General features: G+C 37.5%; 1 protein-coding gene across 1 annotated transcript in view; it reads left to right on the top strand.

The window, feature by feature from the left end:
- LOC107706744 (cAMP-specific 3',5'-cyclic phosphodiesterase 4D-like) overlaps positions 1 to 14,928 on the top strand; it is a 218,895-nt gene that overhangs the window by 135,998 nt on the left and 67,969 nt on the right. The gene's annotated exons all lie outside the window — the stretch shown is intronic.

Genomic DNA, 14,928 nt, shown 5'->3' with positions numbered 1-14,928 from the left:
CAAATTTGGCCAGGATGCCGAGGTCACACCTCTACTCTTTTCGAAAGACATCCTGGGATTTTTAATGACCACAGAGAGTCAGGACCTCGGTTTAACGTCTCATCCGAAGGAGTGTCTCGTGCTGCTTGCTCCATCTCTGAAAGCGCTGTGAGTTTAATGTGCGTTTGGAAACTCATTATGCACTTGGTTCACTTTATTTACATTCACATTGGCATCATTTCCAACATTTGTGTAGACAGACGTTTACAGCGTTTGACCAATATTCCATCAAAATAAAAGCTCCAGGTGTTTTCATGTTAAAAGCTAGAGGACACCGGCCCTCCAGGACCGAGTTTGGGCACCCCTGAGCTAGAGAGTTTAAACGTTTTAAATGTGAAGAATATCTAAATAAAATAATAAAATATGTAATCAAATATTTGTAGTGAATCTTAAAGTTAGTTGGTTCTTGTAAAAAATGAAGCCATGTGTGAACACTTATATTAGGGCTGTTGTTTTAGCGTGTTCATTTAATTAATTATTTATGGAAAAATAACACAATTAAAATATTTTAACGCAGTTAACGCCCCCGCCCCAGACCTGTAGGCCATCTTACATATCATGCAGTTTACTTTTGACAAACATGATGCAGAACCACAACACTGCATGATGTAGCCTATAAAAATGCAATTATATGCTCTTAAAATGTAAGATATTGGCGCAAAAAATGGCGCTGTATTTTGTCTTATATTTTTATCATATAATAAGCAATATCAAACAAGCAGTGAGAGCAGTATCACGCAAGTGCTGTTTTTGTCCCGAATAGCACGAGTGCAAATGTGATTTTAAACAACAGTTAAGTAAATAAGTTAATATTGTGTTTTATTTATAGACAGGCTACAATATTATCTGTTTTTGCTCAGTTTTGCCAACGAAAATATTACCTATTAAAGCCACAGCAGAACACACAGCAGTGATTCATTTCTAAATAAATCCACGTTTTGAACGAATCAGGTGAACCAATGATTCAATGGCTCATTCATAGAGCTGTTTACTTAATTCCTGAATGAATCAGCAATTTGAGCAAATCGAATCAAATGAATGACTCATAAAGACTGCCTACTGGCAGTTTTAGTTTCTTATTTAGAGTATCATTTCATTAAAAAAAAAAAAATAATAAAATAGAATAAAAATAAATAAGCAATTAAAATGATAGTTCACCCAAAAATACATCATTTACTCATCCTCATGTCATTTCAAACCTGTATCACTTACTTTCTTTTATGGAACATAAAAGAAAATAATGAAAAATGTTGGAAACCAGAAGAAAAAGAATGTTGGTAACCAAGCTGATTGGGTTACCAGCAGTGGTGGAAAGAGTACTGAAAAAATATACTCAAGTAAAAGTACCATTACTTTCCAAAAAATTAAGTGAGTAGTGTAAAAAGTGCTTGTCCAAAAAATATAACTTACTTTCTTTTAGGGAACATATGAGATGTTTCTCAAATTATGTTCTCTTATGTTAGGCCGTTGTAGCCTAAACATTTGTGTAATCAAATAAAGTTTGATCACGCAAGTGCTGTTTTTGTCCCGAATAGCACGAGTGCAAATGTGATTTTAAACAACAGTTAAGTAAATAAGTTAATATTGTGTTTTATTTATAGACAGGCTACAATATTATCTGTTTTTGCTCAGTTTTGCCAACGAAAATATTACCTATTAAAGCCACAGCAGAACACACAGCAGTGATTCATTTCTAAATAAATCCACGTTTTGAACGAATCAGGTGAACCAATGATTCAATGGCTCATTCATAGAGCTGTTTACTTAATTCCTGAATGAATCAGCAATTTGAGCAAATCGAATCAAATGAATGACTCATAAAGACTGCCTACTGGCAGTTTTAGTTTCTAAACATTTGTGTAATCAAATAAAGTTTGTCTTTCTAAAGCTACTTTTTGTAATATCTACTTGATATTTTTCTCATTTAACATAATAATGGCTTTAAATGATCTTCTGGGGGTATTTTCACAGCCAAATTTAATTTGTGATGAATTAATTGCCACATCATGTAATTAATTAGATTAAAAAATTTTATCGACTGACAGCCTTAATACATACAGTATATAACCTATATACATACTCACACACAATTTATTTTAGATTTAATATATAATTTTGAAACAAAACATTAAAATAAAAACAATAAAACTAAAACACTTAATAAAAAAGACTAGAGATTGTATTTGTTTACTTGAACAATGAACATGTAAATCTATCGTTATATTATTCAAAAATTAACTTTAAATCTCAGGGGTAATTATTTTACGTCTAAAGGCCCATTCACACCAAGCACGATAACGATAAAGATATAGTTCTAAAAATCGTTCTCAATATTAAAGAATAGCAGAGTCCACACCACAACTATAACGATAAAGGCACAGAGAAACGATATCATTGGAATCACTTCCAGAACGATTTTTTTTCAGTTGATGAACGATAAAAAAAAAACATTTACAGCCAATCAGAATCCATCCTGCTATAACGAGCTGTAGAATTTAAAGCGACAGACACGTGTGCGCTTAGAATAAACACGATATCGTTCGCTGGTGTGGACACTAATATCGTTACCTTTATAGTTATCGTTCTTGGTGTGAACCGACCTTAAGGGGTTCGACTGACAAAAAAAAAAGTTTGGGAACCCCTGCTATATAGATAATATGCATGGTCTCTCCATCCCTTTGTGTCACACAGGGTCTTGTATCGTCTTTGCAGAGGTTTTGGGTATCGCCTCAGATTATGTCTTACAGTCTGACATGCGTTAATGAGAAGTATGAAACCGAATGCTGTGAAAAGCATGTCAGCGGGGGTTGATGGCAGACATATAGCCTTTCCGACTGCTTTTCTAAGAGTCCTCCCACTCTTGCACAGTCAGCGCGATACATTGAATAAAGAGCTCCGTCTGCAGAGACTCAGTAAAGTTTAAAGTAATTCACGCCGGGTGGCATTCAGATGTATGTATATACTATATGTAGGTGGTCTATTCGTCATACACTTGAAGCACTATTGGGTTTGCTCAGCAGGGGTCGGGATGTGACCTTGCGCACCGCTGTAGCATATACCTGCCCCGGCTGCGCTTGACATTTCCCGTTTTAGCCACCCGGGCATCCCAGAACAGCCAGTGACAACCCCTCGCTGCACTAACACAGACGCAAACAAACACACACACTCTATTGGCCTTTCCAGCCTGTCCGACTTACATAACTCCTGACCACTGCTATTTTTAAAAGCATGCAAGATCAAGCATCTGATATTTTGTCAACAGGGAGATAAGAAGTGAATATGAGCTACAGTATACAACATTTTATGTTTAACATTTTACAGCACGTTGTCATATAAACATTTGGTAAGTAAATCAATATGTATTCAGCAAGTGATTTGTTAGACTAAAAAGAAATAAAAGAATTGATTCTTTCATTTGAGTTCATTTGACTTCAATTTCAATTTCATTAGTTTGAATCAATTTGAATTTGATTCATTAAAAAACTGATTCATTAATGTGAATCAATTTGAATTTGATTCATTAAAAACATTTGTTCGTTTGAATCAATTTGAATTTGATTCATGAAAAGATTTGGCTCATAAAAGTCATTCATTTGTGAAACAATCTAAATTAGTTGTATTATATATATTTTTTTAATGCAGCCAGCAATGGCCAATTTGCAATATTTTGGATTATATTGTATTTTTTTTTATTTCATCACATTCAATTCAAGTTGCTAACTCACTAAATAAGATATAAATAAAATTAAATCGGTTATTTTGCCTTTTGTGCCTGTGGTGAGGTAGATTCAGGAAACAATGGCTCAGAAAGGAGGTTGAAATGTGTGAAAGTGTGAGATTATAGACCACATCTTTTTGTGTTCATGAAATGTCTTGATTTTGCAAGGTGTGTTCATAAATCAGTTTCCACAAAAATATGAAGCAGCACAACTGTTTTCAACATTGATGATAATAATGAGAAACGTTTCTTGAGCAGCAAATCAGCATATCAGAATGATTTCTGAAGATCATGTGACACTGAAGACTGGAGTAATGATGCTGAAAATTCAGCTTTGATCACAGGAATAAATTACATTTTAAAATATATTCACATAGACAACAGTTATAAAAAATTTTTTAAAAAAAATCACATTATTGCTGTTTTTACTGTATTTTCGATCAAATGCATGCAGCTGTGGTGAGCATAAGAAAAATATTCTTACCAATCCCAGACTTTTGATCGGTAGTGTAGACTGGCTGAAGCGCTGTATGAGAGCTGACATCCCTCCCTTAGAGAGTCAGAGAGGAAATGTGAGTAGTTTAGCTGATGGGTGTGTGTGCTGGTGTGTAGTTGTGTTATCAGTCCATGTTCCTGCAGGCAGAGGATGGGTGATACTGAGGGCTGCAGATTGTAGACGCACTACAGCAGCAGATAGAGCCATGAGGACCTTCAGCAGGAAATATGTTATTTTTTATCTTCAGTCCTTCCACCCAAGGGGGACCGTTCTCTAGGCCCTGAGGAAGGACAGGAGAGGTGGATAGTGTCTCTTACAAGCTTTACCCGAGGTCATATGCAGTTCCTTAAAAATGCACATTTTAGCAATTCGTCAAGTATTTCCTGTGCACTTAGAAAAATATTTAGCCAAATTAGGCATGCACTGAAATAGAAATTGGACAAGTCTAATTTATTTCAGTAGATTGCTGAACTTACTCAAAAATCTTTTAAAAATGTATGTAATCTAATCTAATAATAATATATCATGTAATGTAACAATGTATGGATGCAAAGTTTCTTTTAATAAAAAAAATAAAAATAAATTATAATATAATAGTAATATTTTATATACAACATTTTGCTGGGTAATAATAATAATAATAAATGATATTATAAAGGTACAAAGTTTTTTTTTTTTCTGACTCAGTTATATATTATGTAAATAATTTGCTCCATTAAAAAAAAATGTTTTGTAGTAGTTGTAGTGTAGCTAACCACATTTTCTTAAAGCTAACTTGACTGTAGTTTAAGGGCTTTAAGCTACAGTTTTAAAGTTGCTTACCATAAGCAGGTATGAGGCCTGTGGCTCTGTTTCTGAAGATGAGTTTGTATGAGAGATGAAGGAAAGCTGCACAGCATGTTGGTAAGATGCCGGCTGCGTGGTGCTGCAGAGAGGTTGGGGTCACTGCAGCTCTCCGGCGCTTCTGTGCGGTTTGTGTGTTCACATTGATCTGAAGTGACTGTGGCCATCAGGCTCTCGCTTGACTGCAGAAAACACAAAGTGACATTTACGCCCAGCACTGAGCTACACGGAGGTTTCAATAAGTAAATACTGAGCCTCTGCTGCGTGTAAAGTAAGGCCACGCTGAGGTGAACGGAGCTTATGTAACAAATCTCAGCTGAAGTAAACGTTCATGAAAGAGATGTTGATGACTAAATCGTCTTCTAAAAGCCAACAAACAGTGGTCTTATTTTTAGTGGGGCTTTCTGAGGTGAGCATCATCATTATTATTATTATTAGAGATGCAGAAAACCAAGAATGCTCATTTTCATCCATCCAAACTTTGCCTTTCTAGTTAGCTTTCTAAACTTCTTTCATTTTAATTCTGCTTCTTTACATTCAAATTCGAATTGCAATTCTGTTTCACATTTGCTGCTTCAGTTTAGGGGTGGGCGATATGGCAAAAATATCATATCACAATTTTTTTTCCCAGGAAAATCATGATTCACGATTTTATCACAATTCTTTGTCATGTTAGTTTTACTATTTTGCAGGTTTTCTGAGCGGTACAGCCAAAAGAATTTCCCTATTTTAAAAACAAAGCCTTCAAGGTAACAAAATATAAAATAAAAAAGAATGGGTGAAGATAAAAATCTTGATTATTTTATCTTTGTTAATAAAAAATAAGAGCAAAGATACACATTACAAATACACATAATATACAAATAAAACCAACAGTGCTTTATTTTTCAGGTACAGTAGGTGTATGTAGCAGTAGCGTTCAAGAAATTGAATGAACAAATATAAAAATAAAACACTATTCACTTCACTGTATAAATTATACATTGATTCTTATTAAAGCAACTGTATTTAAGTTCTTCAGTCAAGAGCAGTGAGTGATTTTTCTTTTAGTGTTTTGTTTTATTAACATTAAAGGGACAGTTTTGTGAAAATTCTGTCATCATTTGCTCACTCTCAAGATGTTTTAAAGCGGTATGAGTTTCTATCTTCTGTTGAACATAAAAGTTATTTTGAAGAATGTGGATAACCAAACAGTTACTGGTCTTTTCTGTTCAGCGCAAGAAAGAAATTAATACAGGTTTGGGACGACATGAGAGTGAGTAAATAATGACAGAATTTTCATTTTTGGATGAACTATCCCTTTAATGACAATCGGCAGCATGTTTAGTACTATAGTCTGCTGTCGCTTTAAGACCTGCCCCCATCTAATATACAGCCATGCATCCGTTTACTTTCACTTTAGATATAACCAACTGTGTTTAGATGTAACTCTTGTGTGTTTTTGACAGTATTAGCACAATCAGACATGAAAGATAACTTAGTCCAGTAATCAGGCGCTGTTTGACGGGCGCTTTAGTGTGTGCGCGCTTCAGGTGTACATGCTCAGAAAAAGCGCATGTCAGAACAGCATGCGAATGAAATGTTTACCCGGCAAGGCTTTAAAGTACATGCAAATAATGTACTTTTGTGATTGTGAATAAGTGCAGTGTCCTGTGAGTGGAACTCCACCGCTGAGTCAACATTTGATGTGAATGTATGTGGCGTTGTACAGTATATTGAGACGGAGACACCAGAACTACAGCTGATAGAATGTGCGCTGTAGCACGATACTATGATATTTCTTCAAAAGCAGATCGTGGAGAAATTGTGATATTGCACACCCCTACTTCAGTTCAAATTAAATTCAAATTTAGGAACTGAAATGACATTTAAAAGGCATTGACTATTCAGTTATGAATGCTGCCACAATCGTATTACTATTACATCTAGACTCTATATCATTGTTATGCTGCATGCTACACCATTTGTGCTACTGACTCAAAAGAATTGAGTTTATTTTTAGCTTTTTTTGCATCTTTTATTGATAGGTACAATATAAAGAGAGCACAGAGAATCATAACTACACATTGCTCACGTGTGCACTTGATAGTGTCCAGCTTTGCGGCTGATTCAGATGTGCATGTGTGTTCAAACACGACCTGAATGAACCAAATACGATGTCAGTCACACGTGGCATTTAAAGCATTCTCTCAGCAACTATTTTGTAATTCCTAACATCTCCATCCTGTTGTGTGAAAATGACCATGTGTGATTTATGACCAGGCATTACGCTGTGTTAGGCCCTGCATAAAAGCAGATTTAGAGGTGAAATTGAATTATGTCACAGGAAATGATCTGTCAGTGGACTTTTTTCCCAGCTACTCGAAGGGGAAAATCGAACAAGAAGAAGATTTGAAGGTACTTAGTAGGGCGACATGCGTAATTTTTTAAGACGGGCAGCACTACAAAGTTGTCTGTTCACAATTTTCTCTTTGTCCTAAAATGCCTTTAGGATCATGAGTGTGCGCTAATGTTAACGACACAATCATTGAGTTTATGCTTCAACTTCAACTTCAATAAAAACAGACACAAATGAGTCAACTGTTGACATACAGTAAGCACATTGTATGGAGTTTGAATGAAAATGTTGATAACAGCTCATATCATTTGATCTTGGTAGCAATTGATGAGAAATTTTTAAGATTGCACTGAGACTTCTGACTTTCTGACAAATCTGAGCACAGTTTAAGACTTGTCAAGAATTGAAACGTCAAACCTTTTTAGCGGAAAGAAGATATTTTTCTCTCTATTTAATCTCAAATTGCAATCTATAGGGGAAATTCTAGAGATATATAAGACATCTCCTTTATGATTTTTCTTTCACATGGGGCATTTCTAATGCAAACGTGGTGTTTTGTTCTCGTACCTTATACCCTAAGCAGCCCAGGCTATGTTTGAGCATGCTTGTAGAACTACATTGTCTCACAGTATATCTTCTTAACTTTGTTGTCATATCATTGTCGTTGCTCCTGACCTTTGAGATATTATCATGAGCTTTAATTCCGCACTGCAAAAACAGGCTCTTCCAGCTGTCAGGCGTGTGCTTTATTTAGCGCGCTGTGTGTTGTCGGCCGGTCAGAGTTTCCCTTGTGGGGCCCCTTGACGCTCACACACAGACAGCGAGTCACACAGTCTCTCCCAAACACACACACACTCTGTACAGCCCAGAGCCAGCGCTGCAGCAGAGCGAGAGAGAAAAGACCCGGGAACGGCTGAGTGAGACGGAGAGAGAGAGAGAGAAAGAGAAACCCTCGGGTAAGGAAGACAAGTGATTGTCAAGAGGTTTAGCGCGTGCTGCTTTCGCTGCATTAATAGGATTCTTGCAGCACCTTGACCGCTGTCACCACCTGCCAACTCTGCCTTCATGTGATGACGGCCAGGATCAGACGGGAACACGGACAATCCTGAGGTGACACTCTGTGTGTTTTCTCTTCTCCAGCTCGCCTCGCTCCATCTCATCCCCTACGGCTACTCCACCCATTCCTTCAGCTGACACCACTGAATTAATCAGAGCTGTCCGCACTAAGAGGATCAGTAGCTTATGTGGTGCTTGACAGGAGCGGAGTGCTTAGCCTTTTTTTGGGAAAAATTTCCAGGACTTACTGAGGACTGAATCGGACCTGTCATTCATCTCTCCATGGCATCTGGGCTATCTGCACCAGAAAGGGACTGCATGCATCATTGGGTTTTGTTGGGGCACCACCGTGCATCTCCGACGTCCAAATGAAGCATTTTCCTGAAACCGTTATTAATGCCGGGACTTCACGATGAGGATGTACCACAGTGAGTTTCAAATCCCTCACAAAAGGCAGCGGAAGGACCCTCATTCTGCTCTGTGTTTGTTATTTTTACTCTACTACTACGGAACAACCCCTTAACCCTTGAGTTTTTTTTTAACATGCCATTTTCTTGCCTTAAAATTTGATTTACGCACACTGTCTACATTCATAAATGGGTGAAGTGTCTTCTCGAGACTCTTTTGTGGAATAGCACGCTAAGAAGATGTACTCTGCGTTGCTCCAAGCGGACTTCTTGTTTCGGAGATGCTTGGAGCTGGTTTCAGTTGAGGCATGTAAGTAGGGTGTATAATGGCTATCCCGAGGCCAACGTAAGAGTTATTTATTTGTGAGAGAGAGGAGCCAACACGAACCACACCTTCGTTTAAATGAAGACCGGCCGAAATTACACAGGAAGGGAGAAAAAAATGATGCACGTCAACAATTTCCCATTCCGAAGGCATTCCTGGATATGGTGAGTAGTGAAAATGGATTGCAGAAGGAAACGGGACACAATAAATGGGTCTAGTGTGTTGTTGTGTTTCATGACACTAGGGTTGGTAGGTCATGTTTACACACCAAAACATCGAGGTCCCCACATATTGGTTTGTAGATTTGTCTTAATCTTAGGGTAAATTTCAGTGGGTGTCAGCGTAGTAAGAGCAAAGGTGCTTATGATAACCCATGCATGAAGAAAATAGGGAATCAAAAGTATTCTTGCCTGGAAAGGCCCATTCACACCAAGAATGATAACAGGGTTTTTGCAAGTCTTAAAAAGTCTTTATTTGCGTTTTCACAAATTAAGGCCTTTAAAGGTCTTAAATGGGAGCAGAAAGTCTTAAATTCATAAAGTCATGGCATTAAATGTTGAATGCACTGCAAAAAATATCTTCCTCCGTATTTTTCAGCAGTTTTCCAATACAAATATCTAACCATCCATAAATCAAGATACATTTACTTGAGATGCAAATTGTACTTAATACTTAATTCAAAGTGAAAACAAATTTTAATACCCCATTAACAGATATCTGTTTTTGTGTTAAGTTGATTTTTTTGAGCCCACTGGCAGATACTTATTCCTATTGTAACCATAAACCCTTCATTTTGATCAATTTCTAGTAAAACAAGACTTCTTGTCTTTTGTCATTTTGCTTCTCAAATAAATGTATTTTGAAGAATCTTTGGGCATTTGGAGTGGAAAACAAGACAAAAATACAGAGGGAAATAAACGGTAATGATACAGAGGAATGATATCATTGCAATCACTTTCATAAAGTTTTTTTTTCCAGCTGATGAACGATAAAAACATTGACGGCTAATCAGAATCCATCCAACTTTAAAGAGCTCGAGCATTTAAAGCGGCAGATAAAACTGCAGCTCGCGCTTATAATAAACAGAATGTTATAGTTGTTATACAGTAGTTAGCCTTTAAGGTCTCCACACAGGTTACTGTTAGGCCTTTGCTGCGAAAACGTCATGTGACTGTTTATTTTCACTCTCCTCATTGGGTGTTTTCCAACCAAATGTGCGACCACAACCAGTTTTTATGACTGTAGGCCTCATGGGTTCTCCAACCAGCTTTTGAGGCTGTCAACACCCAGATACGAACAGCAGGTTATGGTGTCATCACCCTGTTGTGGAAAGCCCGAAAAACAAAAGCACCGCAATGAATCAGACGTGACAGCGGCGTGCTTTGGGTTTCATGTTTTGCTTCTCTAGGGCTCTGTGGTGTCTAATGGAATCGCTCTGACATGCTGCTTTACTATGGTGATAAATGAGGTAACAGGAACGTTAGTGTGGCACATGAACATGGATTCAGTCCAGTGGAGGTCCGTGTGTCTAGTTCATGTAGGAGTGTCATACTTTAGTTTCCTTAAGTCACAACTTAAACAGAGACGTAATAAAAGAAGCACTTCATGGACTAACACATGACAAATGACATTAAACAGACCTTTGGTGTTGGTTTAGTTCATGTACCAACAGTGCTTCCTACATATTTGGAAGGAAAACAGACACAATTTGCATTTTTCTTTGCTACAATGAAATTAAAAGAGTTGCAAAAGCACCATATGATTTCTTTCCCACCCTACAGCAAGAGAGTATTGTTCTGTGAGAAATGAAAGCATACAACTGATTCTTAGTGCATGTGTGGGTGTGTACATTTGCTCCTTTAAACAGTCAAACTTTTACCTATTTTTTTTCTCTTCCACCTACACTGTGCTGATTATTTCACAAGAGATCAATGGGATGTATCGTAAACTGTTCAGCTGGTGTTTCTGCACTCTTCTGGATTCAGAAACTACAGGGTTGAGTTCAGATCAGGAACCTGCTGCCTTTAAGGTTGGGTGCTATAGCCTTAAGACAGAGCTGTCATCTCAGTCGTCTTCCCTAAGGCAGTGCAGAACACTTCAGTGTGTATTGCCATTGATGTTCAATGTGAAAACCAAACATTTTCTGTGCAGTGCTGTATTTTCTGCAGATTAGTAATACATCAGCTGCAGTTAACGCATTTGTCAGGTCAAGACATGTCAAAACTAATTTCCCTGCTGCTAAGAGCAACAGCCATGTACATTCACAAACATGCATGTTTGCTTTGATTTTTATATTATAGAAATGGGCTAATAATGTTGTTTTAAGCAACGAGAAGTAAACATTAACGTACGTCACAAGCAGAACACGCCAAGATTATGCAAACATTTGTCCCAATTACAGAAACCGAACAAAGACAAGGTTCATTTGCTTCTATTTGCAAAACAGACAAGTCAGTTTAAACAAGTTTTCTTTGAATCACCAATAAAGGAGAGGTTGTGTGTTTAAACACGTGACTTTTTCAACAATAGTGTCTTCCTATCCCACTAACTAGCGTTGAAGTTACTCAGTATTAACTCATTAAATCATCATTGAATTGTAGTGTAAAACAGTTGTTTGTTGTTTGTTTTGTGAAACCATTTTATTTTATTTCATTTAATATTTGTTAGAAGTTAAATTATTTCTCCATAAGAGACTGGACTCCAAAATATCAAAATAATATGAAATATCATATGCATCAAGTCTGGAATGAATTTTGGTTTTGCGTTTTGTAGATGGAGGCATTTTAATGGAATTCTATGGCTGAATACTTGAGAGAACAGCAAACGTCTGCAGACAATGAAAGAATTTTAAGCATTTTATCACTACTGTGTGATTAGTCCCAAAATCACATAATCCCAGTCTCTCTTGTAAACACACACACAGCCAAATACACACATTTCATGTTTGCATTGAACTCTATTCCTCTACAATGTGGTTTCGTGCATGATGAAAAGCATTTTTTTCTCCCTCCTCAATACTTTTCCACAAAATATTGAAGAGGTTGCATGCCGTCAGATGAAGTATGGGTGCTACATTGTTAAATCAATGGACCAAAAAGGACAGAGACTGTCAGCGTACATCACCTTATTCAGTTTGGTTTCGCTTGATTGTGCTCATTTATTCTCTGTCTTCATGCATGTAAGCTTGTTTGAATAACTGTTGCACCTTCGCATGCACCTTTGTGCCATTGCTAATTGTGAAAATCAATTACTGCAAAAAGCAGTGTAGCCAAATAATGAAGGATTAACCAGCACTGAGCTTAGAGTGTGTTTAAGAGATGCTCGGCAATAGACTCACTGTTTTATGACACTTACACAGTAACTTAAGTCCAGAAACATACCTAATGCCAGTACGCAAATCCATATTGGCCAATGCATTGGATCATGTGGTCCGGTTGCATATGTGTAGCATGCATTCTTCTGTTACTGTTGCAGTGGCTGTACTCAAGAGGGCGATAAACTGATTAGCTTTCTGATTCAGAACTGTGCTGTGTTTTATTAATATGCAGCGCCACTATAACATTTGAATGCCTTCTGACTCATTTTGTACCTACTGTGTAACTGTAAATTTTCTCTGTTCATCAGTTTAGGAATCGCTCATAGAGCGACATGCCACCCATTAGTTGCATCTGCACTACTGTAGTAGTTTTATAACGCTTCGTTTCACATTGCGATATTTACTGCATGTTGTCTGCCTAAGCTCCCTGAGCGCCGTCCCTGGAGCGTGTGCCACACTAGATAACAAATAACCCGCGCACACAGATGCTGCACACCAGAGACCTCTCTCTCTGTGCCTTTAAACATCAGTGCATGCTAGAAAACAGGGATTTAAATAATGCTAATGGTGTTCTTCCATCTTATATATCATAATAAATTCATATGCATTTAGAGTTTCAATAAATGGATAGGGCAAGACACAACATGCATAACACGTCTACTTTAAGACTAGTGGAAAGAAAACATCCAAAATACACATTGCCTAAGCTCCCTGAGCGCCGTCCCTGGAGCGTGTGCCACACTAGATAACAAATAACCCGCGCACACAGATGCTGCACACCAGAGACCTCTCTCTCTGTGCCTTTAAACATCAGTGCATGCTAGAAAACAGGGATTTAAATAATGCTAATGGTGTTCTTCCATCTTATATATCATAATAAATTCATATGCATTTAGAGTTTCCATAAATGGATAGGGCAAGACACAACATGCATAAACACGTCTACTTTAAGACTAGTGGAAAGAAAACATCCAAAATACACATTTTTATTAAACTTTATCTATTTGTGTCTGTAGATTTCAAGTACAATGCATGTTTTTAATGACAAATTCAGCAGAACTTACATACACCAAACTTTGTTTTTACTCCTATTTATATTTTATAGAGGGCTTTGTTCATAAATAATTGAAAGCTGAGAAATCAAGATTTTATTTTTGACTCCTTTAAAAAAAAAAAATGTTTTTAATCTTTTTGTCAATTTTTTACAAATCTTTCTCTGCATGTGTGCTGACCACTAGACCATGCTTAAGTCTTGAATGTTTTATTCTCCGAAACAAATGACCTCATGCACGTTTACTTGACAGATCATTGCAGATGCTCTTTATAAAGGATTTTTGTTGTTGTTGTAATGTTAAGTTTGTTTTATCAGCAAAACAAGGTTCATTATATAAAAAATGGCTACTTTAACAGCATGGGCAGCAGAAAATTAGTTGACAGAGCCTGAATGACACAAATATTCAAGAACATTACATTCACTGGGAAAGTTGCATTGTTGTAGGTTAACTGTGGAATTTGAAGCAAGGTGACACATCACTGCATTGCCTCCTCTTTCCCAGCGATCCGCACCGAACAGCAGCAGCATCCCTGGGTCAGATTGAAGAGGCAGAGGCCATTATTTAATATTGCTCACACTGCAGACGTGAGGTGAATCAGCAGATCTTAGCAGCCAGCATCCATCCAGGCCGCTCCACTCGCCTGCATGCACTAGATCTCAATGCATTTCTGCGGACAGCAGCAGTCAACACTGGCAACTAAATGCTTATTTTAGCAAGGCTTTGGGAATTAAATGTATTTTTAAAGCAAATAACATTTGGCATTTAACTGTGCATCAAATATTTTTATTTGTAATATTCATCCAAAACATTTCATATTACATAATCAGGTGACATTAGACCCTGAGGATAAGACCGGTCGAGCAGACACGATGTGTCTATAAAAAGTGCTATAAAAAGACATGGCAGCATTGCTTGTGACGTCTGTAGATCTTCCCAGGCTTACCCCTGAGACAGGGCATCCCTGGGACGTCCCGTGTGTTTGCACACCCATGGCTAAGAGGAGGTCAGTGACATCACAAAGGTTGGGTTTGATGAGATTAGCATTAGTGTGATGCACTTCCAACAGCAAAACCCATTACCTCAGCCATGTGCTAATGCTACAGACATATACGCTAGCCGGTCTTCATGTCCACTGCGCTGTGAGTAATGCAAAGATTAGACTGAAACATTTAGTGCCAGAACTGTTCAAACTGACAATGCAAGTGAAGGTGACCAGAGGCTCGAGGAGTCCTCCAGAGAGATTAGCAGGGCTCTGCACAGTTCAGATGCATGTATGCATCGCCGTGTCCATCTTTATGCGTAGTTTATGAGTCCTCTTTGAAAAATTGTTCCCTT

Source organism: Sinocyclocheilus rhinocerous, unplaced genomic scaffold, assembly GCF_001515625.1.
Source record: "Sinocyclocheilus rhinocerous isolate Xijiao unplaced genomic scaffold, SAMN03320098_v1.1 scaffold864, whole genome shotgun sequence".
NCBI lineage: Eukaryota > Metazoa > Chordata > Actinopteri > Cypriniformes > Cyprinidae > Sinocyclocheilus > Sinocyclocheilus rhinocerous.
The sequence above is the reverse complement of the archived record's forward strand: the minus strand, read 5'-3'. Positions and strand labels throughout refer to the sequence as shown.